Genomic DNA, 20,215 nt, shown 5'->3' with positions numbered 1-20,215 from the left:
AGGCTCGATCCCAGGACTCTGGGATCATGCCCTGAGCCGAAGGCAGACGCTTAATGACTGAACCACCCAGGCGCCCCTGAGAGAGAGAATCTTAAGCAGGCTCCATGCTCAGCATGGAATCCACTGCAGGGCTCAATCCTATGACCCTGAGATCATGACCTCAGTCGAAATCAAGAGTCTGATGCTTAGGGAATCCTGGATGGTTCAGTCGGTTAAGTGTCCCACTCTTGGTTTCAACTCAGGTCATGATCTTGGAGTAGTGAGACTAAGCCCCGCGTCTGGCTCCGCACTCAGCGCAGCATCTCCTCGAGATTCTCTGTCTCTCCCCCTTTGCCCTCCCCCTGCCTGCGTGCATGCACAGGTGCTCTCTCTCTTTCTCTCTCTCTCAAATAACTACAAAAAAAATCTTTTAAAAAAAGAAGGGTCGGACACTTAACCAACTGAGCCACCCAGGCACCCCAAGCATGGAGAAGAGAGTCTTTTCTCAATTTCTGAAAAAGTATTTTATACAGTATGAAAACAGAATTAAATGTTTACTAAAATAGCACCAAACATTCTGAAAACATAAAATATGCAACAGAAGTTTCTAAGGCAGAGGGAAGGGGGAGGTTAAAGTCAAGGGAGTGGTGACACAAGACAGAGGAGTGGGCAGGACGTGCTACGTGGAAATTCACTGCATACAGGTGGCCTGTGTCTTTGCTGCCGTCTTCGCTGCCTGAGGATGAAGCACCTGGGCCTCCAGAAAGTACACTGTAGTTAGTCCTATGTACCTGCTCCCCAGAATAGGGCTTACTGGCAGAAGTGTACAGCTGAAACCATCCTATCTGGACCTCATGATCCTTTTTTGTTTTGATCCAGAGGGAGGAAGGGAGAGTGCCTAAAGATGGGACGGGAAGAATCATCACAAACAGGATCCCAGGCTTCAGAAAGGAGAGTCTGGGGGCCTGACAATGAGTGAAAACAACTGATATAAGAGGGAAGGGCTAGAGACCAACCCTGTGATGGTGGGGAGAATCATGGCCAAGAGAGGGAAACAGCAGAGAAAGAAAAAGATAGAGACCCCAAAGAGAAACTGTGAGGACTTGCAGCCTGCAGCACTGCAGCTGAGCGCAGACAGACAGACAGATGTTGCTGCCTGAGGGTCCTTGATGAAGCTATTCTCAGGCAGGCTTGGCTGAGCTCATGCTTTCCTGTCTGGCATACCTCATGAGGATTTTCTTGTTTGACCACAGCTGACTAAGGGATTTTGCTTCCAGATCATTTGTTAACGGAGGTGTAACTGAGCAAAAGAAAGACAGGTGCCGAGTCCAGGCCAATGGGAAAACACAACTCTCCCACAGTTTAAAAATATGATGTTTGAAATCTGTACTAAAATCAAAGATGGCTTTTTTTTACTTGACTTTCCCACATGACAACTTTTCTGCTTAATACTTTCACTAAAAAGACTTAAGCTGGAATCAATAAGAAATTTCTCTTCTTATATTTTGGTTTGAAGTTTGATGTTCTTATTTTGAGGATAGTAATTGGGTTTTACCATTACATCTAATGAAAATTTAAGAAGTAAAAAACGTATTTTAAAAGGACCTTGAGCAATATGTGATAATGCACAAGAATTAGTCCTCCTCTAAAAGTCTAGGTCTCCTGCCCCTAAGTTTCAGCGAGAGAAAGACAGAGGTCTGGCTCAGAAGAACCGTTTTGTCAAGTAAAAGTGGCTCAAAGTGTTTACAATTCTCATTTGATTATTCTTTCTGTAGAGAAACAGCAAAAATGGTTATGGGGACTTTAAATAAAACTTTTATTATAGGCAAAGGAAATGGTACAAGCTACACACTAAGCTGTGTGTAGTTTTGAATTAAGTCAAGTAAAGTAAGGAAGCATCCAAGATAAGGCTAAAATACACCCTTCCCACTGGGGACCTGCTAGCCCTGATTAAAAAACTGTAACGAAGCCAATCCTGGCAAAAGTGAGGTGGCAGCAAAAGGAATCTTCCCCATTTCCTCTTACAAATACCCACAGCAGGACTTTCATAGTCTAGGTAGTTAACCTTTCTCTCTCTCCCTTTGTCTCTCTGTCTCTCATTGTGACTCTCTATGTCTCTCTGCCTCTGTTTATAGATTTCTCTGTGTGTGTGTCTTTCTCTAACCCCCACCTCCTTCAAAAGACTGTGTGGAAGACAGTCATAATGTCCACACAAACCCTGTATATTCAAGAATTCTGCAAAGTAGTATTTAATGTATCCTAGAAATTACAAACTACTACAATTCTTCTGGTAGTGTTATTCAGATGCATGACTGTTTCATTTTAAGCTAAACTAGGGAGAATACTTAAAGAATTCTAACTTCTAGCTCCCCTAGTAATGTACATTGTTTATCATCCGGATTTGCCATGTGTCAGAAAGCCACTGCTATGGCAGCTATTCAGCAGCCTACACAAAATGAGTCAGGGTACTCATTCCAGTTCCAGACAACCAATGTCCATGTCACCTACCACCTGTACTAGGGACATCTGGACTCAGAGTATCCCCATGAGGCTTCATGAGTGGCAAGACAGGCCAGAAGAGGGAAACCAGAAACTCCAAACAGAAAGAGCCCAGGAGTAGAGCTGGTGATGGTCAAGGGTCCCAAGAGGGGTGACTGGTATTTGGCTTTGACAGGAGGCAAAAAGATCTGGAGCCCCAGGCACCACACCGAAACAGCAGGGAGGAGATTATCTGGGGCTTGGTCATAGGACATGGCAAAACTAGTCACCAGCCATAATAAAGTGAGCCAAGTCAGATCTTTTTAAGAATTACTGGTGGTAGCGATAAACAAAAACATGTAAATACATAAAACTATGTATGGGAGAAAAATTCTAGAAATTACAGGATTAGGTATCTAGTCTCATGTTTACTCCTTACAAACTGGAAGCCTTAGGCAAATCACTTAACCTCACTCAGCCTATTTGGGCAGCTCTAAAAGAGATAATACCCGTCACACCTGTTGCACAGGTTTAATGGACAGATGTGATAAAAGGACAGGTGTGAAAGCAATTTAAAAACCACAAAGTTTGAAAAACACACAGAGTGTTCTAGACCTGTGACATAGGCTTCTTTTCCCCCTTTGTTGCACACCTGAGGGACACAATGGACTTACAAGAGGAACAGTGGTTTGCAATGCTTCAACTTTCACCATGGAGGGAGGTACAGAAGTATCTGGGCTAGCAAAGTATCAGAATTTGTGAGCTTTTAAAAGCCTCCTCCTGCCAGACTCCAATGCCCCGCTATCTCTTTCCCCCCAACCCCACAAACACAAACAGAGTCATTCCTCCAGTCCAAGAGTATTTTCAGTTACTCATTGTCAACACGATATTTGATTTATGTTATAAGTTGAAACTGGAGGCCTGGAGACCACAAGGCCGCAGATGTACTTTCTTTGGCTTCAGTGTGGCCTACATGGGTACCTCTCTGCTCCTCCTCAAATTACACATACCCTCTACAGTTCTTAATATTTAAAAATCTGTAGAGTTCCATAAGAATTTAATTTTCTAGCATCTCTTGAAAAATTTAAAAAAATCTAGCAACACTGGGTCCAAATTCCCATAAGGCAACACTCAAATTTTAGGGAGGATCAAAATCACGGAGAGATTATTAAAACATAGAATGCAGGACCCACTCTCAGAATTTCTGATTCCATAGGTCTGGGATACAGTGAAAGCCTGCATGTCCAAGTTTCTAGGCAATTCTAATTGCTGCTGGATCCTACTCTGAGAATTACTGTGCTAGATCATTGCATGGGCCGCTCCTGGTGAATAGAGATGCACACTTCAGTTTGCCAAAGCCCCCACTACCTCCTATTGTCAGTGACACAAGTATCTGTTGTCATTCACCATGCTTATTCTGTTGTTTTTCTTACACATGCAAAACCACTTAACTAACTTAACGTGCCTGGCCTCCTACACATTTGTTAGCAACCTCTGCTACTTGAGGGCAAGAACCCTGCCTTCTACAGCCACTTCTCCCTCTCCCTTACCCCTTCTCTCTCTGTCTCTCTCACACATACACACTCACCATCCCACAGTGTCTTAACACAGCATTCAAATATGTTTGTTGCTTTGACTTCCTGCATTAAGTTGGAACTCTTCTAGGCCTGAGCCTGAAGGACAGTAAGACTCTTAAGCTAGGAGCTGGTTTAGTCAGTCCTCTATCCCCTTTATTCGATCCAGATCTCAGAGCAGGTCTATGCTGCCTCAAATGTGGACGTGGGAGGCAAAGAATAAAGAGGAACATCACACTGGGTGAGGCATTAAGTTCTCCTGAGACCCACTTCTATTTAGCTTCTCAGCCCCTGTACTTAGCCCCAAATCCTCTAAAATGAGTTACTATTCAGGAATACTATCAGCTGAGATTCAACAAATTGCCCTCACGAATTGGTTTTGTGATCACCAGCTTGAGGGTAGGGGACAGACATGGGTGATGACTCTAGGTCCCTTGTAACTTTTTCTCTTTTGGGGACAGGGAGGAGCAGAGGGAGAGGGAGAGAAAGAATCTTAAGCAGGCGCCATGCCCAGCGCAGAGCCCTATGCAGGGCTGGATCTCACAACCCTGAGATCATGACCTGAGCTGAAATCAAGAGTCAAATGCTTAACAAACTGAGATACCCTAGCATCCCTATAATTTTATTTTCTATGAAGCCCTTTAATGAAGGCTTGGAACAAATTATGTGCACATTTTGAAAGCCATCAAAATGCAGGCCAGACTCTTCTCCCTAGTGTCCACCCCCTACTCACACATGCTCTATCTTGGATCTCTGGTCCTAAACCATGGTTTGTATAAAATGGTCTCAAATTTAATTTCCACTAAGAGTTTAAAAGTTTCTCTTTTCAATAATGAAATATAGGCAGTTCATTCCAGACGCTCTGTAAAGGATTCCAGTCTTTAAGGCCAAGAAATTTTATCCTTCTTTTACGGGCTGACAGCAAATGAAAGAGTTTGTTTTGCCAAAAGGGGTACCAAAGTAATTTGTGAAGACTTGACCTCATTAAAATATTCTTGAAATATGACAAAAAAGAAAAAAAAATCTAAATTAACTGTTAGAGGCCTTTCTTGCACTGTCAAAAAATAGCCTCAGAGTAGTATTATTATCACTTCCATTTAATGGAAAAGGGCTCTGAGGCTTTTAGCAACCTCGCAGGATTATACAGCTATCATCAAAGACAGAATCAAACTCACTCTGAAGCCCACGATCTCCCCATTGTCAATTTAACTTCACCATCCACAGGTCTTATACCAAGGACGTGTCTTCCCTCTACATTGCCTCTAAAAAGCTTAAGAACTCAAGAGGCTGAATATGGTCCAAAACGTAAAGCATAAAATAGAAGACCACATGGTGATTGCTCCTTAAAACAACGAGAGAAACAGAGAATCAACACATAGTGAATCAGAGCGAAGATATGCAAACACACTTTAATAAGTGACAAATGACTCCTAGGCCAGCAAGGCTTTGCTTGAATGTAATAAATCTTTAAAAAGAACAGATCCTTCAAAAGGAGACAGGGAGGTAGCAGCAAAAATAAAAGAGCCTGAGACAAAAGTTATCAAAGCCCATTAAGCACTCTCCAAAGACTCTTGGCCTTTAATGAAAAGTGATGCCTAAAACTTATCAATTTCAATCTTTAATGAGAAGAGATGCCTCAAACTTGTGAATTTTAGGAAGCCCAAAAGCCATGAAGGGAAAGACCAACAGATTTAACCACATAAAAAATTAAACATTCCTATAAGGTAAAGGATGACTTACACACACACACACACACACACACACACACACACACACACAAGACTAGTAAGTATAAGAGGAGAATCTATTTGAACACGTGTTGGAAAAAGGGTTAATATTTCCACTACCATAAATATCCCCCCACCAAAAAAATGATCAATGACAAGCAACCCAACAACAACAACAACAACAACAACAAATGCACAGGGGAGGATATGAATAGACAGATTATGGAACAGGAAATGCAAATATCTCAGAAACATACAGAAAAATTCTCAACTTCACCTGCAGTCAGGAAACATATCAAAATAAAAGAGCACTATTTTTATCAATCACAGTGCCCAAAAACAAACAAACAAAAAACCTAAGAAACTAAAAGTATCAGTACATCAGGACTAGTAAGGGTACAGGGAGACAGATACTATCCTACATTTCTTAGGCGTATAAGAATGCTACATACATAATCCTTGAATCATAATTTGGCTGTGCATAATAAGTATGCCCCCAAATCCGTGTGTAAGTGGACGTATGCAGTTCAAACCCGTGCTGTTCAAGGGTCAACTGGATTTCTTTGTAAACCTCCATTCAGCTTTCCAAGTGGTGTAATACTTTCAACAAATTCATAGGTAAGATAATGACACTTAAGTTACATACAGTAAATATAGATGATAGAAGATAACGGTTTCAATTAAAGTTACCATAATGACTTAAATAATGCTAATCTAATGATGCTATGATCTGGGGGTATTAAGTTTAGACTTATTTTGTCTTTAAACCAAGTAAGAAAACAGCAAGATTCTTTCCCCACTTATTTTTTCACCCTGTAGTCAGAGAACAGTCTCCCACTATGCCAGAATGTAGATCTCTTTTGATCTTAACTTGAATTTTTGACATTTTTGGCTCAATTATTATTTAAAAAATATTGCACTAAAATATGATATACCTTGATTACAGAGTTATTTGGTACCCTCTTAAATTCTGAGTATGAAATTAGTGCCTCACTGCCCTAGTTCCAGCCCTGTCTTGCATCTTCAGTGCACAAGCTCAGATAATGTAAAAAATGTTCAATATTAAAATAAATTTAGATAACAAAACCTTCTCAGAGTTGTTTTCCCATGGTAGCCTCTACGTTAAAAAAATGTAGCTCATAATGTCATTCATGGTGAAGACGTTTGAAGTTTTGAAATAAATTGATGATACTGATGTATATTTTTTACTTGTGCCATTTCAAACTTATTGTCTGAGGTGGGAAGGAAGATATCTGCTAAGATGCAGTATTAGTTGATGACCAATATTTTCTAAAATATCAAAGCAAGCCATGGCTATGCCCTTTAGCACTTCTATCTGGTTTAGTCTTTAATCAATAAGAAAGTAATTCAGAATTGATGATAGTCATTTATGAAAACAATAGGATTTAATTTTCTTATTTGGAGACATACACAAAGCTAAATGAAAATAAAATCTTCAAGGTTGCTCTCCATAGGGGAAGAACATTCAATGCAAGAAAAATAAATGTATTTAAAATAATAATAATAATAACTTACTTATCAACTGTCATTTAGGGAGTACTTTGTGCTATGTGAGATAATGACAAAGATGTAAGCTGAAGGTATAGTCAGGAGAAAAAATCCATAAAAGGAACAACCTCTGAATAAATCCCCATGCTGAATACTAGTCCCAGTCACTGCTTTTTGAAGTGTTGAAATATGTTATATAATTATTGAGTAAGACTGGACACGTTTGTTTCCAAAACAAAGTAAGCTAGCAAATAACTAGTGTATTCACTTTGATAATTGGGGTACGGTGATATGCATTTCTGGATGGAAGTATAAATGATTAGCTAAGCTATATTTTACAGGTAGCTCAGCTAAGTTCAGCTTGTCAAAATTTAAAGTCTTAACAATGTACATAACAATGAAATACTCCTTATTTAAAACCTTTATATAATTAAAAAGTCATGATTTAAAGGCACTCACAGTTACCTTGATGGTGAGTTTTGTTTGGATTTTGTTTTAAAATGAATGAATGAATAAATGAGACTTCTAACCTCAAATCCCACTTTGGAGAATTACAATTTGAAACATTTTAAGTAGTGGGGGGAAAAAAACTTCAACATTCACCAGTAGGGGGATGACCAAATAAATTCTGAATATCCATATAAATATTGTGTAGTTATTAAAAAGAATAAAAATAGCATTATTTGGGAGGTAGTAAAAGGCAGTGGCTAGCACTGTGGACTCAAGAGCCACACTGCTCAAGTTCAAATTGCTGCTCCTACAATCACTAGCTGTGCAACTGAGGACAAATTAATCACATCTCAGTTCCTCATCTACCCACTGGGGATAACAGTACCTATCTCATACGGTAGTTGTGGAGTAAATAAGATAAAGCATAGGACCTGGCATCTAGCACATACTGGAATGATGTCCACACTTTTTGGGGGGTTGGGGTGAGAACTGTACACATTTTATAACATAGATCTATTTTAATCAAAAGTATTTTAGAGCACTGGGGCTCCTGGGTGACTCAGTCAATGGAGCATCCGACCCTTGGTTTCAGCTCAGGTGATGAACTCATGGGTCATGGGAGAGAGTCCCACATCAGCCTCTGCACTCAGCAGGAAGTCTGTTTAAAGATACTCGCCCTCTGCCCCCACACCCCTACTCATGCTCTTGCTCTCTTTCTCTCACCCTAAAATAAATAAATAAATCTTTAAAAATATCTTATAGCATTTATTAAATATAACTGAACATTTAGAGCATAAAAATATTTTAAGCACACTGTACATGTATGTTTGGTGGTGAGAGGACAGAATAATATTTTAACTTTTTCTTTGCACATTTCTGTGTCATTTGGCTTGTTGCAAAGAACATGTATTGCTTTTATAGTTTGGAAGAATAATCCAATAACTTGTTGGAAGTGGGGTGGGTGAGGGTGCTAGCAGAAATGGAGGCTACAAAAGCATAATTAAAGATTGGGGAGTGAATCTGGAAACTGAGATGTTTGGCAGGTTGGAGTACAGAATGCACAATGGAGAGCAGCAGGTATCAGGCTGAGGGTGACCAGAGGAAGGGTCATGTGTTCACGGAAAAGGAGTGTGGACTTTACCAAGATGTTCGTGGTAAGAAATGCAAAGTATTGGCTGTACTCCGGCAATGTGAAAGATGAGAACTCCACCCCTCCACCAAAACACAAACTTTTCTATGGCTCCCTTTTACTCCTTATCAGGATAAAGTCCAAACCTAAGTCCGTGGGTATTATCACCAGCCTTCTCACCCCACCCTACTCCAAACTCAAACTCTACTTCAGCCACAGTGAAATACTTGGGAGTTTTTAGAAAGCTCTGCTTTCTCCAGGTTCTAAGACCTTTGCTAAGGCTGCAGCTTCTGCCAGCAGTGCCTTTTCCCCATGCCATTCTTGTTCTGCCTGGCTAACTCCTCAGAGCTCAGCTAAAACACCCCATTTTCTGAGAAACTCACTTCAGTCTCCCAAGGCTAAGTTTCCCTTCTAGGTCCTCCCATATCACCCTGGAACTAACCTAAAAAGGATACTTTTGACATTTATTCGTAACTGTCCATTTATTCCCTGCCTTGCCAATTAGACTGGAAATCCATAAGGACGGGTACTTGATACTATTCCTTGCTCATTCTTCGGTACCTAGCACAGAGCACAAAACATAATCAGAGATCTATAAATAAAAAATATAAATAAATGAACAAATGGATATCTTTAACTATACAAACCATATAATCCCCTTTCTTGTATTCCATGTTTTCCCAAAAAGTTTCTGCTTTAATTTCCTGTCTTATATGTGTTAGCCCATAGGCAGAGAATCCTCAACAGGTCATATCAGTGCAAGACTGGGTCCATGTGACAGTCATATTGCTCAATGAAAACTAACAAATTGGCATAGGGATTTTATATGTCAATCCTGTATCTTGGTTAATTTAAGTTCTGCCCTAGAGAAAAACCTCCACATGTTGGCAAAAGCAGATGTCTGAGCATTTAAGATGAAGGGCGACAAGTCTAAACTATGGCAAATTACTACATTGAACACCTTTGGGAAGGACTTTCTTGGTTACATCTGGACCTTGATTCATTCACTCATTCAGCAAATATTTAATAACTCCCACCGCATGGCAACCTTCATTCTAAGCTATGACAATAGAGCAGGAAATAGGATAAACAAGCTCTACCATCATAGAATCACATTCTACTGGGGGTTAGCAAAGGGACAGGTAATAAACATGTAAAAATAAGATGATTTCAGGTAATGCTAAATGCTATAAAGAAAATTAAGCAGGATAAGAAATGATTAAAGTTGAGGGAGAGGGAGTGAGAGCTCCTTAGACATACTACCTTACTCCTCAGGGTAAGGCTTCTCTGAGGCGTGAATATTTGAACTGAGTCTTGAGTGATGAGAATACTCAGTCAGGCATTAGAAAATCTGGGGGCAGAGGATTCTAGGTCTAAAGAAGAACAAATGCAAAATCTCTGAGATAGGAATGAGCTTAGAATATTCAAACAAAGATAGAAAATCAGTACGGCTGGAGCATAATGAACAAGATGATATGAGAGCAACCAGAGGGTAGGTATAGAATAGATCATATAGGCCATGATAAGGAGTTTGGATTTTATTTTAATGCAAAAGAAAGACATTAGTGAAGTATAGGTAGGGAAGTGATAGATCTGATTTATATTGTTGTTAAATGGCTAATGACAAAGAATGAACTCTAAGAAGGCAAGAGTGGACAAGAGGCTCTTGTCCTGGTCCAAATCAGAGCAACTGATAAGCTTGTACAAGCAGAGTAGCAGCAGACCTGGTGAAAAGTGGTTGGTCAGGGTTGGGATAATATTTTGGAGACAGAGTCAATAAGATTTGATGTTAAATTAGATGTTGGAGGCAAGAGGAAAAAAATCAAAACTGTGATCTTTTGGCTCTTCTTGTCAGAAATTCCTGCATCCAGGGTGCCTGGGTGGGTCAGTCCATTAAGCATCTGCCTTCAGCTCAGGTCATGAACCCAGGGCCCTGGGATCGAGTCCTGCATCAGGGTCCCTGCTCAGTGGGGAGTCTGCTTCTCCCTCTGTCCCTCCCCCGACTTATGCTTGTTCTCCCTCTTTCTGTCTGTCTCTCTCTTAAAAATAAATAATCATTAAAAAGAAATTCCTGCACCTGTTTGCTTTTAAAAATCAATGTTCTGCTGGAGAACTTCCTTTCAATACTATAACAAAAATTTCTGCTAGCATATGACAATATTTGAATTACCCACACCGATTTATTGTACAGAATTCAAGAAGTTTATTTTGTGTTAAACTAAAGCTTTTAAGCTTCTGATTTTTATTTATTTATTTTTTTGCAATCTAGAACATAGCTCATTTTCTAAGACCCAAGTGCTTATAGAACATAGGCTTGGGGGTGCCTGGGTGGCACAGCGGTTAAGCATCTGCCTTCGGCTCAGGGCGTGATCCTGGCGTTCTGGGATCAAGCCCCACATCAGGCTCCTCCACTGGGAGCCTGCTTCTTCCTCTCCCACTCCCCCTGCTTGTGTTCCCTCTCTCTCTGGCTGTCTCTGTCAAATAAATAAATAAAATCTTTAAAAAAAAAAAAAAAGAACATAGGCTTGTGTCTCTTTATAAAATGTCATTTCCTTGAAATATTAGAGATCTTTATGCCCAGAGCTTCTATTGATTATCACTTCCTTATTTTGCTTTATAATCTTTTTTTCTCATATTATGGCCATACTTTATATCATTGTCTTATGAATGTTAAAACCACGGCTTAGGAGGCCAGGTAAATTATAGTACAGGAAGAAACAGGATGGCAAGCCTGATTTCCTTAGTTAACCCCCTAAGGTATTCATTCACCTTCTGTGAAACTCAGAAGATAGTATGTCTTAAAGAACTGTTTACGTCTACAGAAAGATTCTTTTTCTCCTGAACTTAACTCCTCTAATGTTTTATATATTGCCCAGTGATAGTCTCTTAGAAAACAACATTTTGAAAACAAACTACACTTATTACTATGCACAAATCTTTAAGATATATATAAAATATTATTAGGAAAAAAGCAAGCAGGATTGAATGTAACTTCCTGGGTAAAAGAACTTACAAAAATTCACAGTACATATTTAGTGTGTTAACAGTCAAAGCACTGTTATGGATGGAGAGTATTTAGGGGACACAATAAACCATACCCCTCTTCCCACCAAGTTGTGAACCAACTGAAAAACAGGTAAAAGAGGCAGACAGCTGAGAACTATCACTCTTACTGATAAAGCTGATGCTTGGAAAAAGGCAGCACCAATGGGCCTCCCAACACTGAACCCTGGGACCAGGCATACATACCACTGAGTCACAGACTAGCAGAGCAGGACAATAGAGACTCTCCCCTCCACCCATTTCAAAGACTTGTCCCTGTAAAATCTGCAGTATAAAGAAACAGACCAGAAGGCATGATTCCTGGGGCGCCTGGGTGGCACAGCGGTTAAGCGTCTGCCTTCAGCTCAGGGCGTGATCCCGGTGTTGTGGGATCGAGCCCCACATCAGGCTCCTCCGCTATGAGCCTGCTTCTTCCTCTCCCACTCCCCCTGCTTGTGTTCCCTCTCTCACTGGCTGTCTCTATCTCTGTTGAATAAATAAATAAAAAATCTTAAAAAAAAAAAAAGAAGGCATGATTCCTGATGGCAGCCTCACAAGAGTGAGGCTGGCCAAGGGGCTGAACTTTCTCACCCAGTTTCTCACCATCCAGCATCTTGCCAATGGAGAAGACGCCAAGAGACCCAAGAGGCCAAGAACATTAATAGAATCCCCTGCAACTATACTACATTGCCCACATAATTTTATTGTCTTAACCTTAGTAGTCTCCAAACTGCAATCAGTCTACCATGGGATTCTAAATTACTTTCCAAGGAGAACACAGGTAATTTTTAGGAAATCAATTCCATTTATTCAACTTTTACCTACTCTTTCCTAAAACTGCTGTTTTTTCCTAAACTGCTGTTTAGTTTTTTCCTAAAAACTACTCTTTCCTAAAACTTTCCTTAAAAGCTGCCCAAAACGTGACTGAGGTTGAAACGTCACAACAATTCTGTTTTTCCAACTCCCTTTAAAAATTATTCTTTTCCCACTTATAAAAAACAAGCATCCTCTCACTCATCCCAGGTCTTACCATGGCAAATGTTCCCATGTACAAAAAGTCTCGGAGTCATCACACAAAAGAATAATTCTAATATCGATGTCAATATTTAATTTAATTGAGGCATGATAAACTTATAGGAGGATTTCCTGATCTTCCTTATCTTACAGATACTCTGTTAAGAGAGAAGCATGGTGCTAGAAATTGGGTATTTTGGTCTGTGTTGGGGTGTTCTGAGTTTTTCTTTTAAAGATTTTACTTATTTATTTATTTATTTATTTGAGAGACAGAGAGCATGCACAGGGGAAGGGCAGAGGGAGAGGCAGAGAATCCCAAGTAGACTCCACGCTGAACCTGACACAGGGCTTGATCTCATGACCCTGAGATCATAACCTGAGCTAGACCCAAGAGTCAGACACTCAACTGACTGAGCTACTCAGGCACCCCTGGGGTGTTCTGAGTTTTATCTACATTGCAGAGTGGGATGGCAGGAGTTATGATCATTTTTGTCCAATGCCATTTCCTCCTCCATTCCCTGATGATGCCAAAAAACACTGCGGAGATAGCCAAGAGAAATACTGAAGGAGGTTGAGCCCTACTTCAACTAGGTAGCAAACTCACAGGAAATTTCATATATCTATCGCAGAATTCAAGTATGGATGATTTGTGGAAAACATTCTGGTAAATACCAGTCAGCTACAAGACACACCTACTCAGTAATGAGAAAGAACTTAACGTAAAGTCTCGTTCTATGTCTCAGTTACATATTTCAGATGATTTCAAGGAAAAGGATGTTAAAAAATTCCAAATTTCCATCATCAGATCAAAGTTACATGTAAAAGAAACATATATCAGAGGTAAGTCAATGTTCTATATTTTCTTGAGCAATTATACAGACTCATAGGAGAAAATATTTTCATTAATTTTCACCGAATGATTATTGAAAACAGTAAATCAATATTCATTTACTCACACTACTGTTCATTGTCACTTGTTAACCATCTCACCTCATTATTCATCCCTACCTTTTATGTAGATTTAGATATACTGTTTTCTATTGTAAATAATGCATTTAAAAATTAATCATTTTTAGTAAGCCCTGTACCTAATAGTCCTAGTCTGGTTTTTTTCTGTCTTTTCTTATTCTGTCTCCTAGCAAAAAATCACATTCATGAACTAATGGTGGGAGGGGCTCCAAGCATTTCATTGAGGCATATTTCCAATAAAATTTTAGTTCTCTTTAGTAACATATAAAAATTTATAATGTAGTTATGATCAATTATGTACTACTAATAATTGTAATAATAATTCAATCCAAAAGAAGTTTTTGACACTTAGAACCTTTTGGTAATAGAAAAGTGTTTAAATTATAAACAAACCTTTATTGCAGAAAAGAATGATAAGGTAAGCAATAAAATATATTTGAACATAAAATATATTTTTAAAACTTTTGTGGGTAAGTAGAATGAAAATACAAACTCAAAGAGAAAAAATAATGTAAATTTCTATAAAAATGAATGATGGTGAGTATTCAATTTCTATGGAATTTAATTTCATTAAGCATATTTTAACCCTTTTTATTTAAAAATATTCGTATTTACTTTAATCAGAAATTACACCTTTTGCAACTAAACTTAGGGCAAAAAAATTTTATATGTCAACTTAAAAATTGACATATAAACGGGGGGTATGTCAGCAAAATATATGAAGACCGTTGCCTTAACCCCTTCAGCTTACCCACTGAGATCAACTTGGAATACGGTTATTCACCTTGGGTAAGAAGTCAGCAGTCAGGGAAGTCCTGCTCCCACCTTCATAAGGTCACTTCTCCAATACAATGTTCACCTCTTTTGTGGGATCTCCTGGGGTCACTGGAAAAGTGTAGATTTTGTTCCCAGAACGCCCTGAATGGGTCAGAACACCGTATCACTAAATCAATTCCAATGCTGTTCTGTACCCAAGACTATAATTGACAATCTATTCTATTCCATCTCAAATTATGTTCCCCTTTTTCAACATTAACAGGGGTTCTAAAAGAAGATCAAATGATAACATAAAATTACTCTAAAAATTAAAGACCAAAAAGATGTGCTCAATTTGATTATGACCCTCCCCAATATGAATTTTCCAGGGAGAAACGAAAAGTTCAGATATTAAATGATCTTGTTCTTCTAAGTTATAGCCCAAAGTGATCAGTACCAACTTCCTATTAAATCTAAAATTATTAATGTCCAACACTGAACTTTCATCATCTTGTGAATTAAAGTTCAAACAACAGGTTTTGTCACTCCCTGGCAGTGAACTTTAGCTCCCAAAACTGAAGCTCCTCCTCCCCCAAACGGCCTATCTTGTTAAGCTTACCCCAAACATCCCGTGGCATGGGCAGGCCCCTGTGAAACTTATAGTATGATGTAGCAGAGCAGAAAGTACACCTTCTGTGGGAGGCCTGACTCCTATGGGACAGGGGAGAGGAAGAAGGTGGGCTGCACACGCCAAACTTACACATCAGGAAACTTGCTAGTAGCACTGGAATAGAGTATTGAGAGTTATGATAGTGGCACCCACTTCACACTTCAAGAAACATCTGATATGGGAAAGAAGTGTTTTCCCCTAAAATAAAGAAATAGAACAGAATTATAATAAATAGACTCTCTTATTTAAGAAATATTTATCGAGCACAAATTTCTGAGCTAGACTTGCTGGGAGATTCATAAGTGAATCAAAGATGGATGCTGCCTAACGACCAACCACTAACATTTGTAACATTCATGTATATGCATATGTCACATATTTTAGGTTTTTGCTGCAGTAGTGTCCTACTTCCAGTACCAATTTTTGTATTAGTGTAGATTAGGCTTTGTTTGCTAGCAAACAACTCCAAGTATCTCAGTGGTTTAGAACAGAAGAGATGTATTTCTCATGCATACAACTGTGTATATTTGCTGAGGCTCTTTTACACTTTGTCCTGACTCTAGGACCCTCATTGACAGAAGCAGCTACCATCTGAAACATTGTTGAGGTGACAAATTCAAGAAGGTCACAAATTCTTTGTCACTTTTCTCCCCAATCTTCCTCAAGAGGTGGAGTTTATTCCTCCACCCTTTGAAACTGAGCTGGCCCCGTGAACACTTTAACCAACAGAATGTGTTATTTCTAGGCCTAACACTTACAAGACCTGGAAGCTTTTGCACTTCAGAGAGTTCTGAACCACCATGTAAGAAATCAGGATACTCTGCTGGAGAAACCACGTGAAGCAAGGCCCTGGGATAACAATGGGAAGAAGAAAAGCTTGGCCATTCTTGCATACCAGGCAAGCCTCCTAACTATTCCAGCCCCAGCAAATACCTGGCTGGAACAACATGAGATCCCAAACAAGATTAGACAACTGCCCATGAGCCCATTCAATCCACAAAACCATCAGCAATAGTAAAAACGGTTACTGTTTTAAGTCGTTAAGATTTGGGGTGGTTTGCTGTGCAGCAATAGATAACTAAAACATTTCCTTACTGTACCAAAAGGAAAGAGGGCGTAAGAAATTGTGCATTCTTGGGGCGCCTGGGTGGCTCAGTCGTTAAGCGTCTGCCTTTGGCTCAGGGCGTGATCCCAGAGTCCTGGGATCGAGCCCCACATCAGGCTCCTCCACTGGGAGCCTGCTTCTTCCTCTCCCACTCCCCCTGCTTGTGTTCCCTCTCTCACTGGCTGGCTCTCTCTCTGTCAAGTAAATAAATAAAATAAAATCTTTAAGAAAAAAAGAAAAGAAAAGAAATTGTGCATTCTTAAAGCTTTTACTTGGAAGTGACACAGACTACTTCTAATCACATTTCACCGGCCACACTGAGTTCAAAAGAGTAGGGAAATGCAAGTCTACTATGTGTGTGGGAAAAGAAAAGGAAATATTTGGTGGCTAGTACTATTATCTCCCAGAGAAAGGGCAGGGATGGAGAGGTACATCCTCCATAGAGAAGACAAGTAAATCACTAAGTAGATAAAATGTCAAGAAAAAAAAGAATAACAAGAACATAGATAATGATAGATGCTTGTAGATGACCTCTGGGCAACGTAGGGATGGATATAAGGAAGAAAAGGAAGGTGGAAAAGACTCAGAAAAGAAACATCTACAGAGGCCAAAGGAGACATCTAGGGATCCAAAGGAGAGTTTCAAGAACAGAACAGTCAAGGAGAACATAAAACAAAATGGATGGTATAGGCAAGGAATTTGTAGAAATTCAGAGATCAATGTGAGCTGATACAGTCACAGGCCTCAGACAGAGGTAGAATTAGAGAAGGAAATGAAAAATAATAGAATTTGGATGGTTGGAAAGGAGAAGAAGGGCACTCTCAGTGAGGAAACAGAATAAAGTCTTGAAGTGGGAGATAAATTTAGCAATTGGGAGAACAGCGACGAGGTAAAGGGAAACACATCAATGTAATAAAAGTTATGTGTAAAGTAGATTGGTTTGCTGCAGAAGGAAGCCATTTGTGGATTTACGGAGACCTGTGACTGCCAACTGAGATTTCTGGGTTGTTTCCTTTAAATAGCTGAGCACCACTGGCGGCGGGTGATAGGGTGCCTGAGTAAAGGAAATCAGTATACAAGACTAGTCCCCTCAGGTGGAATGAAGAAGGGAAAGACAGAGCAAGCCATCAGTCAGAAAATTACAGTATTCAAAGCAGAAGTATCCTGGTGGGGGGCAGGGGGAGAACTCCCTTCTAGACCAGTTCAGGAGGCTTAGAAAAAGTTGCTCAGAGAACTGAAAAAAAAAAGGGGGGGGTGCAAGTGTGGAGGAGTTGAGATATTTATTTTATCAAGGATAGAAAAGAAAATGTTCAACTTTTTACTTCCATGGCAGACAAGGTTGGTTACCTACCCAACATTCCCTACCCTACTTTCTTGACAACAGAACAATATTGCTCAATTCCTCTCTTCCTTCCAAATCAATCAGGGAAAAGAAATCTACACATATATAATTGAGCTCTAAGGTAAAACTGATTGGTTTAAGCCAATTGGTTTAAACATTCAACTAGCATCATCTTTCTGAAGAGTGTGTGGGGTGAGAAGAGGGTTGGTTTCTTTGGTGCCAATGCCAGAGGTGTGCTTACTGACATTTAGTGGGATGAGACCAGAGATGCTAAATGTCCAGCAATGCATGCCATAATCCTGCATAAAAACTGCCAAAAGCTAGATGAACTCTAACCAATCATGGTAGTCCCAAGCTCCTTGTCAGTTACTGTTTCAGGGAATAGTGACCCACTGGTCAATAACACAAAGAATGGCCCGCTATGAAACCTCTGGGGTGGTTTCTTCCTGCTGTTGATGTCATCCCAACTGTATGACACCTGGTACTGCTACAGGCATCCATCTTCTCCCCAAAACCAGTTTCTTCCCAAACACCCTGTTTCCATCATTGGCATTTCCAGTTACCAAGTCCTAAAACAGTTTTGGCTTCTAACCATTAACCTCAGGCTGACTACTCACTCAGATTTGCCTGGGACAATCTAATTTTAATCCTGTTCTCCCAGTGTTCCCCCTTTCAGTTCTAAACGTATTCTAGATTGGAGGCTAGATTATATGGTCACTTACTTTTCCCAACTAAATGCTGTTCACTCTGCCTCAAGTACCTTTAAAGCAGGGGTGAGCAAAGAGTCTGTAGACTCTTTTTATATCTGGAGATCAAAAAAATTGTTTTTACATGTTTAAATGGCTGGGAAAAAAATCAGTATTTCATGACGCCTAAGATTTCAGTGTCTATAAATAAGTTTTATTGGAATACAATCACACTCATTCCTTTAAGTATCTTTTATGGTTGCTTTCTTATTATAAGACAGTTGAATAATTATGAAAGTGCCTAAAATATCAACGTTTGGCTCTTTATAGAAAAGATTTCAGACCCCGGCTCTAATGCCACTTAGTTCTAAGTTTCCTCATTTCTTGCACAAATATCATAGCCTACTAACTTGTTTTCCATTCTTTTCTCACTCCAATCCTTAATATCCGTGGTAAATAATCTCTCTAGATAAGTTTTGATCCTGTCATTTGCCACTGTAAAATCTTCAATGGCTCCTCCAAAACGGGGAGTATAAAGTCCAAGCCTATCCGTTGACTAAAGACTACCAACCTAGTTTTCCAGACTTTGCTCCTCCTGACTAAAGCTTAAATGGACCACTTGCCATTTCCCTAATAAGTATTTTAGCTCATATCACACGCCCCCATTGCTTGCCCATGTCTCTCCTCCATCGCACCGGTTGCTCAAGATAAAACCAAAACTGTTACTCCCTTAATACACCTTCATTCACTCATCACACCGGTAGTTCACAGCAAGTTGTTCTTGAGGTGGTTGTGGGGGAACGGACAACAAAGACAACAGACTAGGGCAAGAAAGAGCAAGTCAAACGAGTTGAGTGCTTGAGGGAAGGGGCCCAGAATGAGGCTTCAGAGGTGACATTTACACCAGATTTTTTAAGGACTTGGGAGTTTAAAAGTTTATGAAAGACCCAAGGAGACAAAAAGAAACTAAATAAAGCTGAATGAGAAAACACAAGGACCACCTCATTCTATCCGCTTCCCTACCGCCACAGACTATGATTTAAAGGATCATTTAGTCTAAAACCTGAAAGAAAAATTCTACAAGAGCAGCCGAGACTAAAGCCACCCCAAAGTGGCTGCTCAGTGCCAGAGCAGACAGCAAGTAGATTCCGGATGCCAAACAACCCCAGTAAGGGTTCTGTGCACTCATTCTGCGCCAGGAAGACTCCAGCCGGTCGCCAAAACTTTTGGGTGGTAGCTTTGGCGCCCACGCTCCAGCTTCCGGACAGGCGCGACGGCGCCCTGGTGAAAAAGAGACGCCCCTCAATAGTTTACACCAGCAATTAAAACTGTGTCGTGGCCTCCCACAAGCCACCAACCTGCGCCCTCGAAAAGGCGACCCGACCAGACCCCGCCTCCCCGGCGGCCTCGGCGCACGTGAAGTCCCCGTGCGGAGCGACAGCGAAGAGGCGGGAGTTCGCGGACGCGAACTCAGGCCTGGGAAGGGAAGCGATTCCGGGGCGCACGCGCATAACCAGGGATCGGGCGGAGCCTGCCTCCCAAAGGGGGTGTAAAGGAAAGAAGAGCGCGTGGCGCTCCGGAACCCGCGCACGCGCTGTAGTCTCACCCGGCCTATGCGCGCGCGCGGCCGGCGCTGCATCTTTTCTTCAGGCCCGCCCCCCTCTTCTACTTCAGCAAGCGGAGGTGAGGAGCGAAAGCAGGGAAGTGTGGGGCGAGGTGGGCGGGGCGTCGCACGCGAGCGCGGCCTGCTAAAGAGGGGAGGGGGAGGGAGAGATCCAAGACAAC

General features: G+C 40.5%; 1 long non-coding RNA gene across 1 annotated transcript in view; it reads right to left on the bottom strand.

Annotated features, from left to right (window-relative positions):
• LOC148109065 (uncharacterized) overlaps nucleotides 1–20,119 on the bottom strand; it is a 237,850-nt gene extending 217,731 nt beyond the window's left edge. Inside the window, exons 1-3 of the long non-coding RNA XR_015726491.1 lie at nucleotides 19,789–20,119; nucleotides 15,388–15,495; nucleotides 14,656–14,789 (exon numbers count right to left, since the gene is read on the bottom strand). This is a non-coding gene — a long non-coding RNA (uncharacterized LOC148109065). The remainder of the gene's footprint in view (nucleotides 1–14,655; nucleotides 14,790–15,387; nucleotides 15,496–19,788) is intronic.
• Nucleotides 20,120–20,215: the final 96 nt, after the last annotated feature.

The sequence above is a fragment of the Ursus americanus genome, chromosome 13 (genome assembly GCF_024610735.1).
Source record: "Ursus americanus isolate L20-20 chromosome 13, mUrsAme1.1.p, whole genome shotgun sequence".
Taxonomy (NCBI): Eukaryota; Metazoa; Chordata; class Mammalia; order Carnivora; family Ursidae; genus Ursus; species Ursus americanus.
This window is presented reverse-complemented; position numbering and strand designations above follow the sequence as displayed.